This window comes from Patella vulgata, chromosome 5, assembly GCF_932274485.2.
Source record: "Patella vulgata chromosome 5, xgPatVulg1.2, whole genome shotgun sequence".
In the NCBI taxonomy this organism is placed as follows: domain Eukaryota; kingdom Metazoa; phylum Mollusca; class Gastropoda; family Patellidae; genus Patella; species Patella vulgata.
Window position 1 is genome coordinate 29,687,942 of NC_065883.2, and position 22,972 is coordinate 29,710,913.

At 36.6% G+C, this 22,972-nt stretch overlaps 1 protein-coding gene and 3 long non-coding RNA genes across 5 annotated transcripts in view; 3 read left to right on the forward strand and 1 right to left on the reverse strand.

The window, feature by feature from the left end:
* LOC126820488 (YLP motif-containing protein 1) overlaps window positions 1–6,719 on the reverse strand; it is a 75,283-nt gene extending 68,564 nt beyond the window's left edge. For both annotated transcript variants that reach the window (XM_050548496.2, XM_050548495.2), the window contains exon 1: window positions 6,597–6,719. The gene's annotated coding sequence lies outside the window, so the exon portion shown is untranslated. The remainder of the gene's footprint in view (window positions 1–6,596) is intronic.
* Window positions 6,223–18,768, forward strand: LOC126820522 (uncharacterized). Its single transcript, XR_007679986.2, has 3 exons — window positions 6,223–6,295; window positions 17,486–17,591; window positions 18,242–18,768. It is a non-coding gene; the product is annotated as an uncharacterized LOC126820522 (long non-coding RNA).
* On the forward strand, window positions 6,786–11,957 carry LOC126820525 (uncharacterized). The gene is made up of 3 exons (XR_007679989.2): window positions 6,786–6,825; window positions 11,517–11,611; window positions 11,916–11,957. It is a non-coding gene; the product is annotated as an uncharacterized LOC126820525 (long non-coding RNA).
* Window positions 18,769–19,802: 1,034 nt separating the features above from the next.
* On the forward strand, window positions 19,803–21,990 carry LOC126820523 (uncharacterized). Its single transcript, XR_007679987.2, has 3 exons — window positions 19,803–19,875; window positions 19,989–20,081; window positions 21,476–21,990. It is a non-coding gene; the product is annotated as an uncharacterized LOC126820523 (long non-coding RNA).
* Window positions 21,991–22,972: the final 982 nt, after the last annotated feature.

Here is a 22,972-nt window from a genome sequence, read left to right on the forward strand (position 1 = left end):
GTCCTACATCTACATCATGTCATGTTCAGAATTATAAAATATCTACTGTCTGAACGTGTGACCAGTGTGCACTGGTCCTGACCCCTAGCCCTTAAAATAGCCATTAGAGAAAGAATCAAAAATCTTAAAAAAATACTGTAAAACAATTTACTATAGAGTTACCAGAATCTGTTCACCGCTAACATGAAGTGCAAGAATAAATTGTATACATTATCTATCATTATAATGGATCGTGTTATGTACCATGCATCCCAAGCGTTATTGTTTTGTTCTACTCCACTATACCCTGGGTTCATTCACTGGGTTTTCACAAATTTAAATTATCTGCCCTTGATCTAGGTTTGATTCTACAATCAATTAAAAGCAGGGTTGTTATGTTCCAAAGACTTGACCAATCAAATTACTTATCGCTCCTTAGCCTAAGCAGAAAATTTTCATCATCGAACTTAGTCAAGGTAATGATATCATGAATCTATACTCGGAGTTTCATCACTCTCACTTCATAATATAACCAAAGTTATCGTGCCCCAAAGCATCAACCAATCAGATTGCTTATCTCTGCTTACCATAAGCAGACAATGTTTATCACCGAACTCCATCAAGGCATTCACCTATTGAACGCCTACACCAAGTTCGAACATCCTACCTCAATTAGAAGGAGTCGCTAAGGAGAGTTATTGTGTTCCAAATTCTTGACCAATCAAATTGCTTAATGATCTGCTTACCCTGAGCAGAAAATGCTCATTATCGAACAGTCAAGTTATTGATGTGATATTTTAAAATTATACACCAAGTTTCCTCACTCTCACTTAATTTACGGGGGTTGGATGGCCGAATGGTTAGCATGTGCGCACTGTTTCATAAGGATTTTCCAGTGTGGTTTCCCCTTGTCAGTGATGCAGGATGAATTGCCTGACAAGGACAGCTGTCTAGTCGTTTGGATGGGACAGAAAACTGAGGTCATGTGTACACATTAGCATGCACGTAAAGAGAGAGAGGGAGAAATGGGGTTTAACGTCCACTCGACACAAACTAGGTCATTTCGGGACTAACATATGGTTTAATTTTATTTACATAATTCGCTTGCGCGTAGGGGTCTTTAGCAGTGGGAGGAAACCGGAGGACCCGGAGAAAACCCACGAGGTTGGACATGCGACCCTACTCCTTGCCACGTACAACCGGGGATTTGAAACCACGCCAGTCGACTCAATGACAGACTTTATGACACAGCGCGCGCACGCTAACCATTCAGCCATCCAACCCCCCATGCACGTAAAGAGACCTAACAGTTGGAATTTGATATAAAATACACCCAGCAACAAGTCCTACATGTATGTGTTAGTTCTGAAAACAATGTCAACAAATCCCACTGCAAGAGCTAAATCTGCCTATTGCAGGTCTTTATATTAGTTAAAAAATAGATAATTAAAATGGATTATGTTGAAAATTTCAGTCAAATTTGAAATTACTTCATTCTCAGGGGAGATATCGTCAGTGTAGTCTCAATTGTCATTGCTACCATTGTTACAATAATAAAGTCTTGATTATCCATTTTAAAATTAAATCATTAACTGCCAATCCTATTTTAAATCTGTTCAAAATCAAAATGAAATGAAATGGGGTTTAACGTCCTACTGTTTTGCTCCGAACTGGGCTAATGAAGACGGGAGTTCAAAATCAAAACCATCCAAAGTTCCAGAACGCTCATTACATACATGGGCCTGGCATGTAAATAAATGTCTAATTAATGATTTATATAACATTTGAGGCCTAACAAAAGATCAGCCTAATGCATATTTAAGGAGATTTAACAATGAACTTTATGTCACACTCACAGCTTTATGTATCGCTCAATTTCATGTGGGATGTTACACTTACATGCACATGTACCTGTCAGGGAGTGTCTTCTAATACATGTACACACCGTACTAAAATGTACTGTTTGAGCCATGCTCAAAAATATATACATGTAGTGTGTTCGTTCTGTATGAACTAACTAGCCTACTTAATTATGGTTATAAAACTATTTTACACAGAACGAAAACACTTTTATCTGTTCATTGTTAGCATGCATGTACTATGATACCACTAAGAAGCACTGCTCACAGTAGCCTAGTGTACATGTAGGTGCATGATTACATACATGTAGACATATCTGTCCTACAGCATTTTGGACTGACAACCTGCCTGACTAAAAAAAATATGTCCTCAACGTTTCAGAATCGGGAAGGTGACATTTTGGACTTGGGTAGGTGACGATTTGGACTTGGGAATACTTTGAAAGGAAAGGTTGAACACAACAGTCAAATCATAATAAGCCAAAAAAACGATTTTATTTAAATAACATGCAGGTGCACTGTCTCTACACAGCAATACAAGTGTAATTCTTGTAAAATTTCTTGAATGTCCGTTGATAAATAAATTAAGACAGGAATCTTGTAGATAGTTAATATTTCTACATGTATATTCTTTGGTTAACAACTTTTTCAACATAAATTACAGTACAGACAGTGATGGTAATAAATCTTGGATCATATCAATGCTTAAAGGAGCTAAATCGCTAATATTTGGCACCCAGTAATTGACACAAATGGATCGCAACCCATATAATAATGTAATATGAATGTATATAACCTGATTTACATCAATCGTTTCTGTTTTTACTCTAAGTTTAAATCAGTTATGTTCGGCGAAATACGCCATAAGTTTCAATCGAATGTCAATCCCTAGCATCTGGTTATTCTAGTCTACACTAATAGTATTTATTGCACATGCTCTCTAGATCAGAATATGGCATCACCGTTTGATATAACTTGTGAGATATATGTCTAGCCTCGTTCTTCGAGACCCTTGTTACAAATGGCACTGATATGCATTATGGTACATGAATCGTGTAGCAATAATTAAAATGTTTATTTTGTCTTAAATATTGGATATCAGAAGCCCATCTTTTCCCGGTAAGATCACAACATCAATGTTGATTTAAGTTGACATATAATTTGTGTTTTCAATTTCGAAGACTTTGGATGATACAGAGTTAAAGACTTGGCTATAGTAGATACGCGTAAGCTCAAATATGGATGGGAATTAACATAAACGTGAGTCTCCAAGGTAGCACGTCATTTCGGTTCCGTGTCATTTCGGACTCAACACAGACGACCTTTTTGACTCATTTTGACAACAGTTCGGACTTACTTATGACTTTTCGGACTCGGTCTAGCGACATTTTGGACTCGAATAATTAAAAGACTGTGTGATATATTTGTAACAGCTGTTTTTTTTCCGTTTTATGCGAGTCCGATAGTTGTTTTGTTTTATTTAATTTTTCGGTGATTCTTGAGACTGCTGGTAATAAGATAACACTGATTTTACACTGTTGTTTTGTTTCATCAGCGAGTATTGAACTTGACAAAAAAATAGATTTGCCACTTCTTTGTTAGGGGATTAATTAACAATTAACGATGCAACAATGAGGATTAATTAAGGGTCTACCAGAGGATTAAAACAGTTCATTGAAAGACAGTTCAATTCAATATTTTATTCCATTTCATATCCACTCTTATTACAGATTATTATACAAAAATACAATTTTTCATAATGTACAAGCAGTATCGGTAATCAACCAGTAATGTAAGCACTACTAAACATTTTCCTATACAGTATACAATGTACAACATTTTCAATCATTTTAACATAGAATATACAAGTTATCATTTAAACATTTCTTTTAACCATTATCCATCCACTTACAAACATTTTCCACTAAGTGGGAGACAGCATCCCTGTACTGGATGACGATGTAGTGTCCTTCATGGAGGCGCCGCGTCTTAGTCACCAGCCTCTCTTCCAGCTGCCGATACTTCCTCTTTCTGGGGTTCAGAGAGGCACCAGCAGCAAGCTGCTTCAGGGTCACATCACAGAAAGCTTGCTCTTGCTTGATGAGGCGGATGAAGTGGTTGGTGACAAGTTGATCTATTTTGGAATTCCACCCCTCATGATAAACACAGTTCACATGTCATATGATGAACACAGTTCACTAAACCATGAAACTGGCCTACTTGATTTAGCCAATTAGGGTCATTAAGTATACCGGTAATCCAATTATAATCCAGGGATTAGAAACTGGCATATCAGGGTGACCCCATAAAATATTGTTGAAAATATGTGTATACAGTATTTAGTAATACTGCTAATGTTTTTATAATTGTGAAAGCCTACATGTAAATGTCTTTTACTGAGTCAGAATAATCGAATCAACACACGGCCGCCATTATCGCTGATTGACAACTCACGTTTTTCCTCGTCCACAAAAGAACTGTAAGGTTTCTTTGCGCATACTACGATAACATAGGGATTATCGGTTAATCAGCTTTAATTATCCCACTTTGATGTCATTTCTAATATTTTCCAAAAAGAGTTTTCTTTGTACGCACTAATTTATCGATTGGTACTGCTATCTATGCTACGGTAAGCTTGTCGAGGAATGCAGTCAAAGTGTAGCTTACGGATTATCGTTAACAAAATTTAGGGGCTTGTCGAGTAAATGTTTACTTTTGTCTTTTGTGTAGGTCATTTAGAAATAAATTCTACAGCATATTATTCTTTTTTTAAAAAATATAAATTACTTTTACGGGAAACGTTGATAAAGAACCGCAAGTGCAATTAGGTTTTATAGTTTGGTAGAGTCTATTAATAACCATGTGTTTCATGTTAATATTTTCTTTCGTATTTTGAATGGGCCTATTTCTAATAAATTCATCTGTTACTTTTTGTATACATATTACAGATAAAGAAATAAAACATTTTCTTCATAAACATTCAACATTGAAAATTTTGCAGTTCCATGAGAGATCTATACGTTGCGCGATCCATGATTCCACGTGCTGTACTTGATTGAGAGAGGTAGATTTTACAAGCATGTTATTTTTTATTAAATCGCTTTTGGTTTATTATTATAGATTACTTTGACAGTTGTGTTCAACCTTTCCTTTCAACTTATTCTTGAGTCTGAAACGTCACCTCCCCGAGTCCGAAATATCACCTACACGAGTCCGAAATGTCAAGACCATATTGTGTCTGAGATGTCGTAAGTCCGAAATGACGCGGGACCGAAATGACATGTACATGTACATGTAATCATCTCCAAATATCCAGATATGTAATTCTTTCTGTACTAGCGAGCCAGTATCTTACCCAGGCGACCTAGCCAGTTCCTAAAAAAATAAAAACGTTCCTAAAAATACTAAATAGTAAAGAAATGAAATGAAATGGGGTTTAACGTCCTACTCTTCTGCTCCTAACCTGGGCTAATGAAGACGGGCATACGCCATACAGTGTGCTATGAGGGAAATTTTGCCCGGGCAGCGGCACTATCGCCTACTCTTATATCGAATTCCAACTGCCAGGGGATCTTTTACGTGCATTCCAATATATACACAAATAGTAAAGAAAATTAGGTCATGTGCTAGTTCAGCTCTGAACGTAGGTCTCATTACACTCGCCCTGTACGTTCAGGAACCGCCTTATTGAATCCTTGTCGAAAATTAATCTGCCCAGAGTCAAGTTTACTGGGCAATTTTAAACTGCTGAACGGTCATGTGTCAGTCTCTGTGTTGCAAATACTGACTCTAGTCTAGCGCGGTAAGCAAGATCTTATTTTCTCATTAAAATGCTCCTTTACTTTACTTTGTTCAGGCATTCACAGAGGCCGACACACGACGGTTTAGCAGTAAAAAGTTGCACACTAAAATTGACGGGGGGCCGATTCTTTTTCGAAACGGATTCAATAGGATGGTTCCTGAATGTACACTGTTACTCAGACTGTACAGCCTACTACAGGCCAGGGTAATGAGACCTTAGTCCAGCTCTGAACGTAGGTCTCATTACACTCACCTCTACGTCCAGGGAAGCTAGCATTGAATCAATGTCGAACGTAAACGACCGCCCCAGTCAATTTTACTGGGCAACTTTTTACTGCGAAACGGTCGCGTGTCAGTCACTGTGAACGCCTGAACAATATAAATGAACCAGGTGCAAAAAAATTGGGATTTTTGAAAGAATTTGATTGTAAATTATTTTAATTTAGCTAGGCAAAGCGATAAATCACTGAAGATTCTCAACTTTTCAAAGATTTCATTTTTTTTTTCTCCCAGGCTTACTTAAATTTCGTTTCATCTTATATGGCTGAGTTCTTAAATTTATGCGTTACCCTTTCAATGATGTCTGCCAAGTCTGTTAGAAGACCGAGACGTATTTTTTAAAAGCGTGTTGTGTCGCTCATACTGACTCTAGCGAGGTAAGCAAGGTCTTATTTTCGCACTAAGATGTTCATTTATATTGTTCAGGCGTTCACAGGGACTGACACGCGACCATTTCGCAGTAAAAAGTTGCCCAGTAAAATTGACTGGGGCGGTCGTTTACGTTCGACATTGATTCAATGCTAGCTTCCCTGGACGTAGAGGTGAGTGTAATGAGACCTACGTTCAGAGCTGGACTAATGAGACCTGTACTGTGTGTGTTATTGTCAAGACTAAGAGCTGAACTGGTCATGCGCTTGTCAGTTGGCCTATACAAATAAATTTTAAAAAGACAATAACCTTATATGGATGAACTCCACTTAATCCTTAAGCAAAATTTAATTGCTGGGTCCTTTAGTTCTTCGCACAAATATAGATATAACACAAAAACACTTTCACACGCTTTTCGCCTTTTCTTTTCAATCGACGAAAGTGAATATCCGCTTCCGGTTTGTTGAACTTGATTATCTAATTTTGAGGATCAGGACAATCCACCAAATTGCGTCTATGTCCTGCGAACCAGCCAAGGGTAAGGATAGAATATTAGACCTGGGACCTCTCTTACACATGTTGTTAACAACATCAAAGGAAGGAATAAATTCATTTACATAACAATAATAAATATATTAAAACATGGACCTTATACATTTATAACATTCATGATTAAACACACATTTATGCAGCGACATGAACTAAATCTGCCTATTCCAGGTCTTTCTTTACTTAAAGGAGCTATAATATGTAACAGGCATTGCCTGAGTAGAGCGAAGCTGATTATTGTCAAATATAAAACCTTCATAATTAATTTTCTCAAGTGATACAAAAAATGTTAAATAATTTAGTTTTTCAAAATTGATTTTTATTTAGATCTAAATTGTATACATTAATTTTGTTTTTTAAAAAAGAACAAAAAAGTGTGAGAATTATTTTCATTGACGTCAAAAATATGTGACGTCATTGATTAGACGCGTCATAGAAATAGTTCTATAAGGCGCGTAATCTCGCTTGGGCGAGATTTGGTAAGTTGACATGCGCATTGCCTGTTTTGCCCAGTGTATCCGGTTCCGGTCTGATTTTTTTTTTAATCAACAGTCTGTGGGTGACAATTTCAGTTACGCTCCTGTGTTACCGGAAAAGAGCTTTGCTCAAGCACCGCGCTTCGCGCGATGCTGTAGAGCTTCGCTCTATATTAAGTCTCTAACTCAATATTTTCCATAATATTCGAAATTAAAAACACGAATTAGAATTCAATATCGATAAATTTCAATCAATATTGATGTTGTTATCCTGCCGTGAAACTATAAGATCCTAGTATATCTAATATTTAAGACACAATTAACATTTTATAATTAGTACACGAGTCGTATCCTAATGTTTCGGATGCCATTATGTAATGAACAGATAAAAACATTTCCTACAACACAATATGGAAGTAATTAGTAAATGCCGATTCACAAACGACAAAATAATAACTTAAAAAACGTGTAGAATAAGTAGGCAATCTGATTAAAACACAGATCCGATTTCGTTTCGTTTTTATAGTTCAAAATTTCGTTTTTCTTGTCTTCACTACAGTGTAGGCACTGATCTCTATCAGTGGTTTGTTATTTATAGAGATCAGTGAGTGTAGGCCATCGAAAGTATAAAAAACGAAACGAAATATAGATCTGTATTTTAATTAGATTGAATAAGTAGGCGTAATACAACTGCCGTTCAATTTGAACTGTTCACGTATTTCACCGAACATAATTGATTAGAAATGGCAATATTTTTGTTCAAAATTTGTATATAAATGATTTTACATACATTCATATTACATTAATATATTAGAACCATTTTGGTCTATGTCAAGGTTCCAAGAATTAGAGCCATACACCCTTTAAGGCGTGAAATGTAATATAAATTATTAATTAGACATTAAAGATACATCATGTAAGATTTAGATAAAGAACTAGCCATTCTTGCTATGATAGTTCGAAAGAAGATGATGTAAAATGAAAAATTTGAAAATTTCATTCAAATTACTCTATTGCAAGCGAAGACATTAGCCTTTGAACGTTTGACAGACGTGTGCAATAATTTCAACCACCGTACTGGGTGATCGAAGCTAAGTCTCGGTCCTCCATATTTGATTAAATCAAAGTGTCACTGAACCATTCTAATCTATTTAATATCGGAGAAATCTGATGCCATCGAGAGTTGATTAAGGCCTGGATCAGTTAATTAATGTCTAATTAATACTTTGGAAAACATTTCAGGCCTAAAGAAAGACCTACAATAGGCAGATTTAGCTATTGCATAATGCATGTTTAACTAAGTTACCATGACCAAAATCAACTCTCGATGACATCGGATGGCTGCGATATAAGTAGATTTAAATACATTTTGTGGTCGATGCAGTTGGATAATCCGATTATCGTATAACAACTAACAAGGTTAGTAATGACACTCGAAGGAAGCTTATAATCGTATCGCCGATATCTAGACGCAGAGTGAAGTGACTGGACTGAAATTTTCTGCATATTTTCTTTTCATTATCTATTTTCTTTAACTATTATAGCGAGAACTGTCAGCTCTTTATCTAATCTTACCTAATGTAGTTTATATGTGAACATTATTTACGCTAAGGCTAAGATATAGGCCTTAGAACTGGTTCCACTACTGATGACTGATGTTTTACTATATGCAGTTTAGCGCGACAATGTATTTCCGTTTTTCGGGCACAAACATCAGAGAATGAGATCATATACCATAGATATATAATTGTATAATTGGATTGTCGTCACACATACCATCATCAATTTGTAATTATTAGTATTTATATCCCAGGGCCATACTAAACTTAGGCTGCCTGTCAACAGTTAGCTCCGCTTGAGAACAGACACTAACCTAGTTTGTTGGGGTTTTTTTCAACAATATTTTTATTCAGGTTGTCTGAATGGGATTGGGGAACAGTCAGAGCTATATGTAAAACCCCTCTCCCTAAATAATTTGTATATATGTATTATGAATGCAAAATGGGTGTATATACATAGTTATAATGGCAAACACATACATATTATATAAATATAATAAAATAGGTGAAAATGTACAGTATATATAGTAGTTTATAATTAAACATAAACAAGCATAGTAAGTTTTTTTTAATAGGCAACAATAGAGAGACAAGCCAAAATTATACATTAAATAGACGATAAAATACTATTTAATCGAGATTAAAATCTGTTTGAAATACCTATAAACTTATGGACCCGATTAAAAATATTAGTGTTAACGTCCAGACTGTAGGTTGTGGAGCCGAATAGAAGACAGTTTATATTTTTAAAATCATGTTGTAATTTGTCTGTGGTTTCTGTTCGTGCATTTGAATGTAAGGAACATCGCAGAAGGTAATGGTCGGGATCTTCAAATAATATGACCGCAGAGGCATGCGGGACTGTCGACAACATGGCTTAGGAATTTGTGACCCTGCAGGTCAGAGCATCGAAGTCGTAATTTACAATGAATTATTTGAGGTTTCCGCTGACCGTTATAATAAAACATAGTTGACCGACATTTTAAGTCCCAAATCGACGATTTTAGTCGAAACACTAAGTATACTTCGATAATTTTGAGAATTATTTATTTTGCTTCCATTTGATGGAATTGAATAGGTTTATTTAAAGCTACGTTCCCAGAAAAGTATTTATCGGGTGGTTATTTCCAATAAAAGTATGGCAATTTTGGTATATATGGAAAGAAGAAATATCCAATCTTACTAGAAAAATAATGGATTCCCCGAAAAACACTCATGGAGCACATACAGGACAAAATTGTACGGATTTCCTTAATCGACAGCCCGACGATTAGGAGTGTCTGCAGTCTGCACGCGTGACGTCGAAGGTTGCACGCGGAGATTGAGCGCTTGGTGTTCATGTTGATAAACTTTATGAAGAGTTAGACGTACAACACTTTCTGGGATAAAAATCACGGAAAAAGACGCGGGCAGTGGATAATCCGAGAATTTAATTAGGCTTCGATATTTGTAATAAATAATCAGCGATAAAGGCAACATCATCTTGTGTATGCAACGAATTCTCCTCCGACCTCGCACCCGTTGTTTCACGTGACACAAACAATATGACCTCTTTTGATTGATTTTTTATAGCCGGCTATTCCCTGACAATTGCAATGTTTTGAGAAAGATTTGATGCAAAATTATGATAAATTAATTAGTTTGAATATGTTTTTAGTCCAAATATATCACCAAAACACCCAGTTTGTACCCGGGAATGTATCTTTAGTCTTTGTGTGTAAGCCAGGTGTGAAACGGGGTAGAACCGCATTACAAAACAGTATACTATTTTTTGGATATGGCGGCCAGTCAGGACAGCGATTTATTCTCGAAGTATGAAGTAGATAGATCTCCGTGTGCAGAATGACCTAGGGGTAGAAAATGGGCCGAATTATAGAGTCTGAATGGAAGAGGAAGACGTTACTTGCTCAAATCAAGTAGTACCACTACAAATCTCTACTCCATATGGCATATTCAGGACGTTTTATTTTGTTCTTAACTAGAAATTAGATTAGAAATCAAAACTAAATTACATTTGTATAGACTATACTACAAGAATAGAACCAGCTAAAGAGAGTTAATCTTCCCTATTAATCCCCTGTGTCAGTATCCCAAATAAGATCACACTAACAACAGACAGATAACGATGCCCTACATTGTGATTAGTACACAAACAAGATTGGTGAGAAGGAATTTTCAATGAATCATTTTCAATTTCAACCAGACTTGATAACCGAAATAGGACTAGATTGGCTTTTTAAGGTTAACTAGACAATTAATAAAAGTAATTATTAAATGGAATCTGTCATTAATTCTGCTGTACAAATAGTCAGAAGCCAAACACAAGTGATTTATTTGTAAAAGATTGTAGGGCAAAAATGCATCACTGGGTTAATGTGTATGTCTTAAAAATTAAACCAAAACCAAATCATTGGTCAATATTGTTTATCCATCCTGTATGAAATCAATTTGGGTCAATTTCAGAATCTGTTTTTTTCTTAACACTTATTAACAGCTAAATCGAATCCACCAATCAATTGTTCATTGCATGACATAAATGTCAGGGGTGGACAGATTGTCATACTCATATCTTGATTGTGACTGTCCTATACACTTGTCACTACAAGTCTGATAACTAAATGTTTTGTTGGGTTTTTTTATGTCAGGAGTGTGGGCCAACTATTGTTGGTGATGAATGGAGCGATCCAGAATTGATGGAATCTCTTAGTGCTACTCTCTCTAAACAACTGGGAAATAATTTGTAAGTAATATTAACTAACAACATGCACATTTATGATGTGTAGGCCTAATGCACTTTAATTGTAGATACTATGGTCTAAAATTAATTAATTTACAAGAATCTGTTATAAGTTTTTCACTTCATGTCTGATATTAATGCCTGTATAATTTCAGATAGCAAATGGTAAAATCAGTAGGTTACCAGGTAGCTGTGTTTTATGAAATATTTCTTAAATAAATTCACACAATGACTAATATTTAATTTTATTTTAAACAATTAGTTTCTGAAATAATCTCTACTAAGTAACACTTTATTTACTTTTCAGCTTGGAATATAAAACATATGATCCAGTCAGGATAGTTTTAAATAAATTAGAAAAAAGAGGTTTCAGAGTTATTGCCATGACTGGTCTGGGACAGACATGTATTTGGACTTTACATAAACCAGAATCTAATGAAAATTCCTAGCAAAATATGTTAAGCAGCAAAAATAAAATCTAGTCAATAATTTAAGGAACTACGGTATGCATGGATTTGGTTGTACTGTATTTCAGAAACTGTTTTCTGAACAGTGTCTTTCAAGAGCTGGGGCCCGAGGTGTTCAGATTTACCATTACCATCTTTTACACATTATAACATTTTTATACACATACATGTATATCTAATTTGAATGTATATTGTGATCACCTGTGTCCATAGATAGATATATAAAGTAACATTATATTTTATGGGTATTGCATTACTGTTTCGTTAAATTATATATATATATGCATATACATAATACTTTGAAAAGCCTGATTCTCCAGTTTTAAGAACTGCCAATACATTATTCCTGACTTTCTTTATTATCTTTCACCTGTATGAGGGAGTATGCAGAAGAAGTTAACTGGCAACCTTGTCATGAACAAGTTTATGATCCAACTGTGGATACTGCATTATGATGTATCATGCATGTGTCATACTAATTCCAAAATGTAGGAAAAATGCACAGCAAACAACACACTGCAGAATTTGTATAAACATGAGATTGTTTGTTCATTGAGAATAAGAAATAACTCATCCAATTTGAAAAACCTTTCTGGAGTCAATTCTTTGTGTAAACAGATAGAGAGATCCATTTCATTCCTTTGGGTTTTTTAATGAATATTTTTTCACTACTTAATGAGGAACTATAACTTTGATAAGGTGGTAAAAATATTTAAAAAATGGAAACCCCAATACAGTTAAACATACATTATGCATGACTATGTCCTTAGTCCAATCAGACTCCGTTACTAAAGTAACTACCTATTGCAGGTCTTTCTTTATGCCTGAAATGTTATATTAAAGGAGCTAAGTCGCTAATATTTGGGTCTTGGGACCTAGAAATTGACACAAAAGGGTCGCAACGCATACAATAATGTAATATGAATGTATATAAATTGATTCATATTCAATCGTTTCTGTTTTTACTGTAATTTCTAATCAGTTAGGTTCGGCGACATAAGCCAGTATTCTCAATCGAATTTCAATCTCTAGCTGGGAGCCACGGTGGCTAGGTGGTTAAGACGCTGGCTCACTAGCCTGGAGGTCGGGTGTTCGATCCCTGCATTGGCCGAGAAAGTTCATCCTGATTTTCCGACGTGGTTTCCCCTTGTCAGTGGTGCAGAACGGAGGGCCTGACAAGGACAGCTGTCTAGTCCTTCGGATGAGACGAAAAACCGAGGTCCCGTGTATACATTAGAATGCACGTAAAAGATCCCTTGGCAGTTAGAATTCGATATAAGAGTAGGCGAAAGTGCCGCTGCCCGGGCAAAATTTCCCTCATAGCACACTGTATGGCGTATGCCCGTCTTCATTAGCCCAGTATAGGAGCAGAAAAGTAGGACGCTAAACCCCATTTCATTTCATTTCATTTCAATCTCTAGCTTCTGGTTATTCCAGTCTACGCTGATAGTATTTATTGGGCATGCTCTCCAGATAAGAATATAGCGTCACCGTTTGACATGACTTGTGGAATATGCCTAGCCTCGTTTTTCGAGTCCCGTATTACAAATAGCGTTGAAACGCATTATGGTACACGATTCGTGTACCAGTTGTAAATTGTTTATTTTGTCTTTAATATTGGATATCAGAAGGCCATTTTTTCCCGGTAACAAGGTGCTCAAAGAATGAGGCTAGACATATTCCACAAGTCATGTCAAACGGTGATATCATGTTCTTATTTGGAGAGCATGCGCAATAAATAATATCGGTGTTGACTGGAATAACCAGACGCTAGAAACTGACTTGCGGTTGAGACTTCTGGCGTATTACGCCGAACATAACTGATGACAATTTACAGAAAAACGGACACGATTGAATGTAAAACAGTTTATATAAATTCATATTACATTATTATATGTGTTGCGACCCATTTGTGTCAATTTCTATGTCCAAAATATTTAGCGATTTAGCTCCTTAACTATTAATTAGAAATTTATTAACTTGACAAGACCATAATTAACTCTTGATGCCAACGGATATCTCCAATATTAATTAGATTAAAATGGTTCAGCCATATTTTGATTTAATTTAAAAATGAAGAAGGGAGACTTAGCTTCGAACAACCAGCACACATCTTGTCAAACCATCAAAGGCTAATATCTTCGCTAGTAATTTGAATGAAATTTTCCATATATTCATTTTGCATTATATATTTTCATATTATTATAGCAAGAATGGCTAGCTCTTTATCGAAATCTTACATAATGTATCTCTAATAAATTAGGTTAATCTTTAATAAATTAGGTTAGGAACAAGTCTGTCAAACCATTGAATTGATAAATACTGGTATATTTTTAATTTCAACTGGACATTTCATTATTGCTTTCTGAGAGATTGATGAACTCCCATACAGTATTATATTGTTCTTATTAGGTGCTGAGATGTACAAAATGAGATGTGTCCAAGATTATTATGAATGTATTGTTTAAAATTAATTAAAAGTTGATGCAAATGCTGTGTTTACACAATTTTTGTGTTTTGTTAAATGAAGTGTTTTTATGATGCTTTATAATTAACTGCTTGCTGATTTAATACTTTGTCCCCCGTTCTTTGTCAGTTGGTCACACTTTTTGGGATACAATAACTGTGCTTCTAATTCAGCTAAAATGTTCAAACTTGTTGCAGGTGTGCCTTAGGTAACACCCGGCAAACCTCGGCAGATTCCGTTACTTTTGGCAACCTTCGGTTTTCCGGATTTTCGTACTATAGTCGAACCATCTGCATGCGAATGGCATTTAGTTCAACCAGTGGTCGTGACCAGCCGTACCATGCGATAAAGCACGGTCGGGATAGTTCAAAGATGGCTGACAAAACTGACACTTGAGAAGATTTTCTGAAAAATTTTATAAAATTGCCGATTGCCGTTGCGTTATTTACACCTTGGTCGGTATTCTGATATTGACTAATCCTATTTGTAACCTATTTTAAGCTTGCTTTCACATCACAGTATGGAAAATTAATCAGTTTTTAAAAATACATGAGTAAATAGGAGAAAATATAGCAGGCGGGACAACTGACATGGTCGCCACCATGAATAGTCAATGGCTAGGGCCATTTGTGTTTGGGTGCTGGTTCAGACTGTAGTCGCGACCATAGTCTACATCCGAAGGTCGCCCTAGATGTAGGGTACTGGAATCTGCTGAGGTTTGCCGAGTGCCTTAGGAAATGCCTAATTAGGTAAATGGCCGAGTTTAATGATAAACAGAGATAAATAATCTGATTGGTCAAATCTTTGGGACATGATAATTTCGATTTCAATTGAGGGAGAGTGCTAAACTTAGATAAGCAGTTTTGATTGCTCGATGCTTTACAAAAAGATAAATGTGCAATTAATTAAATGTGTCAGATTCAGTGGTTATTTAGATTTCATGTACCCTGACAAAATGCTTTACGAATATCAGTCGGAATATTGTGTCGTGAAGAAATTCGAAGAAATTTAATTATGCGACACAATTTATCTTATTGAGAAAAAAAAAAAAAAAAAAATAGACAAAAGTAGTCATCTATACGAGAGGCGGATATCGTGAACAAGGAGCGCCGTGTAACGTCAGGTATATATAAACTATTTGGGCGACGTTTCGAAGGGTATTCTCTCAACATTATCAAGCTAATGCAGTAATACAATTATTATGAGGTTAATTTATACAGAAAAACTATAACAACAATTCCCGAAACCACACAGCACAACAAGAAGATCAAAGGAGGTGATCAGACCTTTGGGAATGATGTTGTCTCTGCATCGCATCAGGAAAGTAAGGTTTACACCTAGTCTTTACGAATTCTCCCTCGGCTCCAATCTGTTCACTGCATTGATAGAGGATACTGCCACATCTCCATATTGATGTCGATAATAATCTTTGAGAGGCATTTAGTAACTGGATAGAGCAATAAACTATAACACATACTTATGGAAAAACAGCTACTTATTTATTTGGGCGACGTTTCGAAGATGTGGCAGTATCCAGGCCCGAATCCAGGATTTTGTTGAGGCGGGGGGGGGGGGGCATACATTGGAGCAAAGGGTAATCATCAGAGTGCCGCATGCATTAGTGGGTTGGTGTAGTCCAAGATCTTCCAGACGGAGTGGTATTTTTTATGAAGGACTCCAATGATTTGCTCTCCTTAATGAAAATATCACTCCGTCTGGAAGATCTTAGAATATCATGAGTATAACGAATCCTACAGATTGTTTTTGGTGAAACAGAATGGACGTCATGAGCTTTTAGGGTCGTCAACTAAATCAGCTCCCTTCTCCGAGATCCGAACTATATAAAACCCGTACTAACCCGTGGAGTAAAGGGGTGTTCTTAAGGGAGGACGCAAGGGTCGGGGGTCGTAGGTCTTCTTAAGCAGCATTTTTGATGACATCTGTGGTTGGTCGACGTATAATATATGCACGATTCAAGTTGATCGTTGTACGCAAAAGTCGAATTAAATCGTCATTTTTGTCATTTCACCCGGTTTTGTCGTTCTTATCCGGGATAGGGTTCGGGTTAGGTTTACAAATTGCACGTCAAATGTACAAATTGAAGCTGTAAAACGGTGGATTGTGGGTAAAACTATTCTGAAGGGTTAGGGTTAGAATTGTGGGTATAAACACGAAAATATATTTTCCAGCTCGTACAAAGATCTAGTATCGTGCGGTAAATAGTTGGAATTCGAAATCAGAGATATGCCTTAGAGCCGCTAGCAGGAAAATTTTCCCTCTGTGCAGAAACGTGGGACGTTAAACCCTATTTCATTTCATTTCATTTCCAATTCGGTCCCCTTTCTGTGCTTATATGGCGTGGCGTCTTTTGAGCTGAAACGTTATTATACGACTGGATGTAAAGTGATGCCAGTATATACCATGGATGTTTTCTCTTGTTTTGATCTCTAAATGTTGATTCTGACTTTAAATATGAACATATGTATATCAAACATCGATAAGTTGGGATTTTATATATACAGACAATTTGAAAAAAAAAATAATAGTAAACCAGGTCAAGATGTTATCTACACTTTATTTAGAATCTACATTTCTGACTTTTAACAAGTAATCAGACTAAAATAGATTATATTCGTTCCTTTCGATTGTGCAATTCAGTCTTGTAAACGGATGAACAGGTGTCAAAATATACAACGGTCGATACATATAAATATAGACATACATTGTAATAATCGAGAGTATTAAGGTAAGCGCGTATTATATACAGAACGAAGCATTTTATTTTAACTGTCAATAACGTATATAACATAAAAAGAAACAATATTCTTCAAAACTAAAAAGGAATATCTCAAAATAAGGCTTGATCCGTTGGTAAAACTCGGGGTCGTTGCCTACACTGTACATGTATACCGTTAATTTAGTTTCCGTGTTTTATGGTTTCAGTAAAGTCAGACGACAGTCGAAATGGTCGTAGATCTACCCCCTTTATTTCCAGGAATATTCCTATCTCTGGTATTTCTATATGGAATCGAGGCTTTCATAGGAGAAAGTAGGTAAAAGTTGGTATTATCTTTCAAATTCTACTCAGCCATTTCGTTCTTCCTTGCTTACCAATCCTCATTACTCTGGAGCATCTTCTTAGTTCCACTCCCCCATCTTACTATTTTCCCCCAACCATCTATCTAATCCCCCCCCCCCCAACAACCTTCTTAGTTTCACCTAACGACCTTCCTAGCTCCCCCATCCACCTTTCTAATTTTCCCAACCATCTTCCTAATTTCACACAACCATCTTCCTAGTTTTACCCAACCAAAAGCAGAGTTACGGATGAAGTTTGCTTTTTGTATTACTGAATTATGGCCCTTGACTTAAAATCAATGGGAATTCTCTTTTACAGAATTAATTTAGGTTAAACTTTGCGGTATTTGATTGACATTTAGTACAACAAGATTTGAGAATTGATTCCATGCATATACACCGTATTTTGACTATATATTCATAGAAATGTATTCGAATTGTAAAATTAGTTCGGGCCGGTAGAGGACATGTATTGCTTCGACAATACTCTCAGAATGCTTGTTTGCCTATGTTGTTTTTTTTACCAGGAGTTACATTGTCCGAAGGTATTTTAGCAACGCACTGCTATTTCAGAAAGGGGTCAATGTTCCGTCGTTGAAATCTCGTTTGGATTAATTTCAGATAATTGTGGATCCAGTACATACAATGCTACGAGCATGTGTTGTGGTGGACAGATAGTTAGTAGACCGACAACCGATTTAACTGGAAGCAGTTCAGTATGTTGTGGCAACAGTAGTTTTGACAAACGATCGAGCATGTGCTGCCGTGGGAAAATCCTCAGAGTACCAGCAGCTTGTACTGGATCCAATAGAATATTTGCCAGCTGTTGTGGTTTGTATAGTTTAGATGTAAGATATTACCAATGCTGTGGAGGCCAGGTTGTTCAAAGCCCACCATTCTGGCCAGAGAATATCCATTTCAAGTGTTGCGGAACCAGTGGATATGATGACAGAAAACTCATGTGCTGTGCGGATCATGTTGTTAATAGACCAGCAACAGACTCTAATTCAATGTGCTGTGGCATTTCTAGTTATGACACTCGTACCACCAAATGTTGTGATGGCAAACTGTGTTAGTGATCAGTTCATACATAATGCCATGATTTTTATGTAAATAAATTTATGGAAAGCAGTAAATATACAATAAAGTAACACACATCGTAAATTCATCGTTTTATTAAGCTTCATGCAAGAATCTGTATAATATGTCCCTACATTTGTACGAAAAAAGAGTTCGTAATTGGAATAAATCCGTAATTTATTATCGAAAAATCTAAATCTCGATAGGGTTCCTACTTTGACCGAAATGAACAGCCCCGCCACAAAACATCTAGCCAAAAGCCCTGTCCATTGCCTTCACAATCTTTAAATTTTAAAATAAAACCGAAATTATGTTAAGTCGATAGAATCAGTAATATGTAGCTTACATCCGGGCAATTGGATTGAGTCCTATCTGAGGTCCTATTTTAATTCGACCGTCTTCATTAGGCCAGGTTAGGAGTAGGACGTTAAACCCCATTTCATTTCATTTCATTTTAATACGATGACGAAAAGTGCTTCTCTGTGAGGCCAATTATATTCGAAACATCTCTGGAACTAACTTTTAAACCCGTCAAGTCATTACTAAATCGATTCCTCGAAAAACAGCTAGACAATCTCTGGAAAATATCTGTCAGAGATTTTGGACAGGCCAAAAAGAAGCACATGTATCACTAATTAATATTATTAAAGCTATCCTAGTTATACCATTGTTATGGGGAAGCCCAAAGCAACACTGAAGCTAAAGAACGATGTTCTCCCAACCACATACTAACACTAATACCACATAGGGATAAAGTCACTTCTCTATTCAAACAATATTGTCTTTTCAAGGCTAATAAAAGTCTTCGAAACCGTGTCAAGTGTAAGTTTTTAAAAAAAATTGGATATTCCACGGAGCTTGACACTGGGGTGTCTTATATATGCCATTCGTAACGAACATATTATGAACTGTTACCTACATATACATGTATTTGCATTGTCGTATTTCCCCAGAAACGACTTCACGTTTTATCCCAAGTTTAATATTTCCATCATACTAGCAAACTGGGTTAATGTTTCATTGATTTATACAGATAAGAGATTCCTTTCTTCTAAAACTGGCACGATTTGATAATCTCATGAAATCATTACCACATGTTATACACAAGTGATCATATTTACATGCTTTAAAAAAATTGAAATATAATTTAATACTCAGGTTGCAGCTCAATTAAGGTGAGTATTTATTTTGTCTACAATGAAAATTTATCATCACATAGATTTGGAAAATCGTGTAGAATTATTGTCAAACAGAACGACTTTTATACAAATCTTCCTTCGTGTTTCAGTGATAAACATAATGGAAACACGCCTTTTAGTTCGAGTAATATGTTTGGTTTTGTTAATGTTTTGTAGAACTGAGGCTTTTATTAGCAATAAAGGTGAGTTGTATAAAAGAACCTTCCTGAAATTTTAACAAAAATTAGTAACTTTTACGAAACATAACGTCGGGGAAGTGTCAAAAGGGTGTATCTCGGGAAATTAGTCAAATACACTTTTTTGCATTTTTAAACTCTCCCAATTAATATGCACATTTCTTTCTAAGCTGTGTATCTCTACGCCAATTAGAACTGTTCTGGGTATCATGCGTCCAAATGTTGTATCTTGATTTATGGAAATTTTGAAATGCAAAAGGTTCTATTTCTTAATCTTTAGAAATTCTTAGATACATCCTTTTGACACTTCACCGACGATACCCGGTAAACGTAATCATGTACAGCTTTCCTAAAGACCCGGTCCCAGTGGCCGATGAACACAAAACGTATGCAAAAGGACACAGCGGACGAGCAAACTTTCGGGGGGTGGCTCCATCCGTTTTCATCCGCTTCACAAATGGACAAAATTGACGAAAATTTGCGAAAACAGAACGGAAAAGAACGAACGTGGGAAGTATGTAGCGGGGATGTTAAATGGATGTTCATCGGAAGCCTAGCGGATGAAAGCAGAAGGAAGTGGATGACAGCTCCGAAGGGGTTAGGCAAACTCCAGACATCCTTCAATATACCAGATACATCCCAGATACAAACACTTTGTCCGTTTTGAAAACTTTATATACGAGATGCATGCGCTTACATCTTTTCTATATCCGCGCTACTAACGATGTATAGACGTTCCATGTGCCTTACCTTTCCTCCCTCTTTCCGTTTTCAGCTGGAGCGGTTGCGAGGATGCCCAGAGGATGCAGAGAGGATACAGTGGACGTTAACGGATGATAACGGACATGGAACGTTTGGTGCTCGTATAAATATATCGCGCATTTACATCGTACACGGCAGAAAATTCATCCGTTATAAAAGTTTTGTCCAGCTCAAAACTCTTTGCGCGGATGAAATCAATGTGAACGGATGCTCGATGGATAGAGCGTATGAAACACGTATGCAATGAGTACACAAAGGATGCATGGCGTTTTCATACGGAGGGCACGTTTTTTCGCCGTTTTACATCCTCTTTGCATCCGTAAGTGCAGTGAGACCGGGCCTTAATATCTAATGTACACCAGTTCAATACAGTGATTTAGCTCACAAGAATCACTTAAGCCGCTTAATGGAGTTACAAACACTTAGTCACCCAAACATCATCCTTATCTAACCCAGGTATCAGTGTACCACCTTCCCAGTAATTTCTAGTCGTATTAGCCAGACCTAACCTCTGTCGATCTCACCACTGCCCCAGTGCCAAATAAGCATTCATTTATATGCTCGTCGTTTTGCCAACTATATATACACTATTTACTAAAGAAATCCAAACTCAAGCTTGGCGATTTATTTTATTTCAGGTACTTGTGGATTCAGTACCTATGATACTACAACAAGTCTGTGTTGTGGGGGAAAGATAGTACGCAGGCCAACGATCGGATTCGGTTCAAACAGTATCTATTCAGCTTGCTGTGGCACCAGTGCTTTAGATTCCAGGCGTAACATGTGTTGTGGTGGAAAGATTGTCCCTTTACCAGCAATCGGCTCAAACAGTATTTATTCCGGATGCTGTGGCAGTAACAGTTTTGATTCAAGATACAACACCTGTTGTGGCGGTCGGGTTATTAGTAGACCGACAATCGGCTCAGACAGTATATATTCAGGGTGTTGTGGCACCAGTGGTTACGATTCTCGATACAGCATGTGCTGTGGTGGTCATATTGTTGGGAGGACAGCCATTGGCTCTAGTAGTATTTATGGGGGTTGTTGTGGCACTTCTGCCTATGACACTCGATATAGCAGATGCTGTAACGGGCGATTATGTTAATTTCTGCCTATATGAGAAAACAATTAATAAAATACAGTAGCTGAATTATGATTATCAAGTTTCTTTTTTGTTATTCGCGCACCGTGAACGCGCCTTCCTTCCTTTGGAGAAGGGTTTAGGGTACCCCCCCTCCCCCTGCCCCCAATAAACTTTTGGAAAATAGGGTTTGCACCTGAGGAACTATGAAAATGACGGGAAATTTCAATTTTGGGGCTGAATTTGTGATATATTGGGGCGTATTATGATATTTTGATAAGAACATTATAAAAATTTGAATTTATGAGAAAATTGAAAAGTTCGGATTCGGGTTAGTACGACCTGTTTGAATTTTAAAGATTATCACGCCTGGGGCCTGTTTCACGAAATTTTAACTATCTTCGTTTTTATTTTTGAACTCTACTTGGTGTAGGTGTTCATCAGGTAATACCTCGACTGAGTTCAATATAGAGATTAGCCGGTTGATTTGTTGGATATAAACTTTTGAATAATAGCGCCTAACAGGCAGCTGTGTTTAATTATGTTCTCCTGATTTTGATTGTTTTTGTGTGTTTGAAGTATATGTTTGTGATATGCGCTTAGAAACACTTCACGTGTAATGAAGCGCTTTATAAATCGAACAATAATAATAATAATAAAATCCAAATTTTAGTAATTTGATTGGATAATATTAGGTTGATTTTAGTGCTTAGCCAATCAAAATTGAAGTATCTACTAAAATTTGGATTTTATCTTTACTTAAGATTTCGAGGAATAGGGCCAGAATCAATTTCATCCCCATCGTGACCGGGGAAATTTCTTACAATCTCCAGTTGGCTTTCTTATGGTCGATTTCTTCTGGCGTCTGTCTGCGGTCGGTTTCTTGGTTGACGTGTAAAGCCAGACGTTTATTCGTCGTGGGCGCCCAACAAATGTCACTCGGCTTATGGGGCGCCAAACTACGGGCCTGTCGGCAACTGTTTCACAGAGAATTACGAAAGTCTTCTAATATCTCTGTAAAAGATGACTGCCTTCAACACGTGTCGTCGCAGCA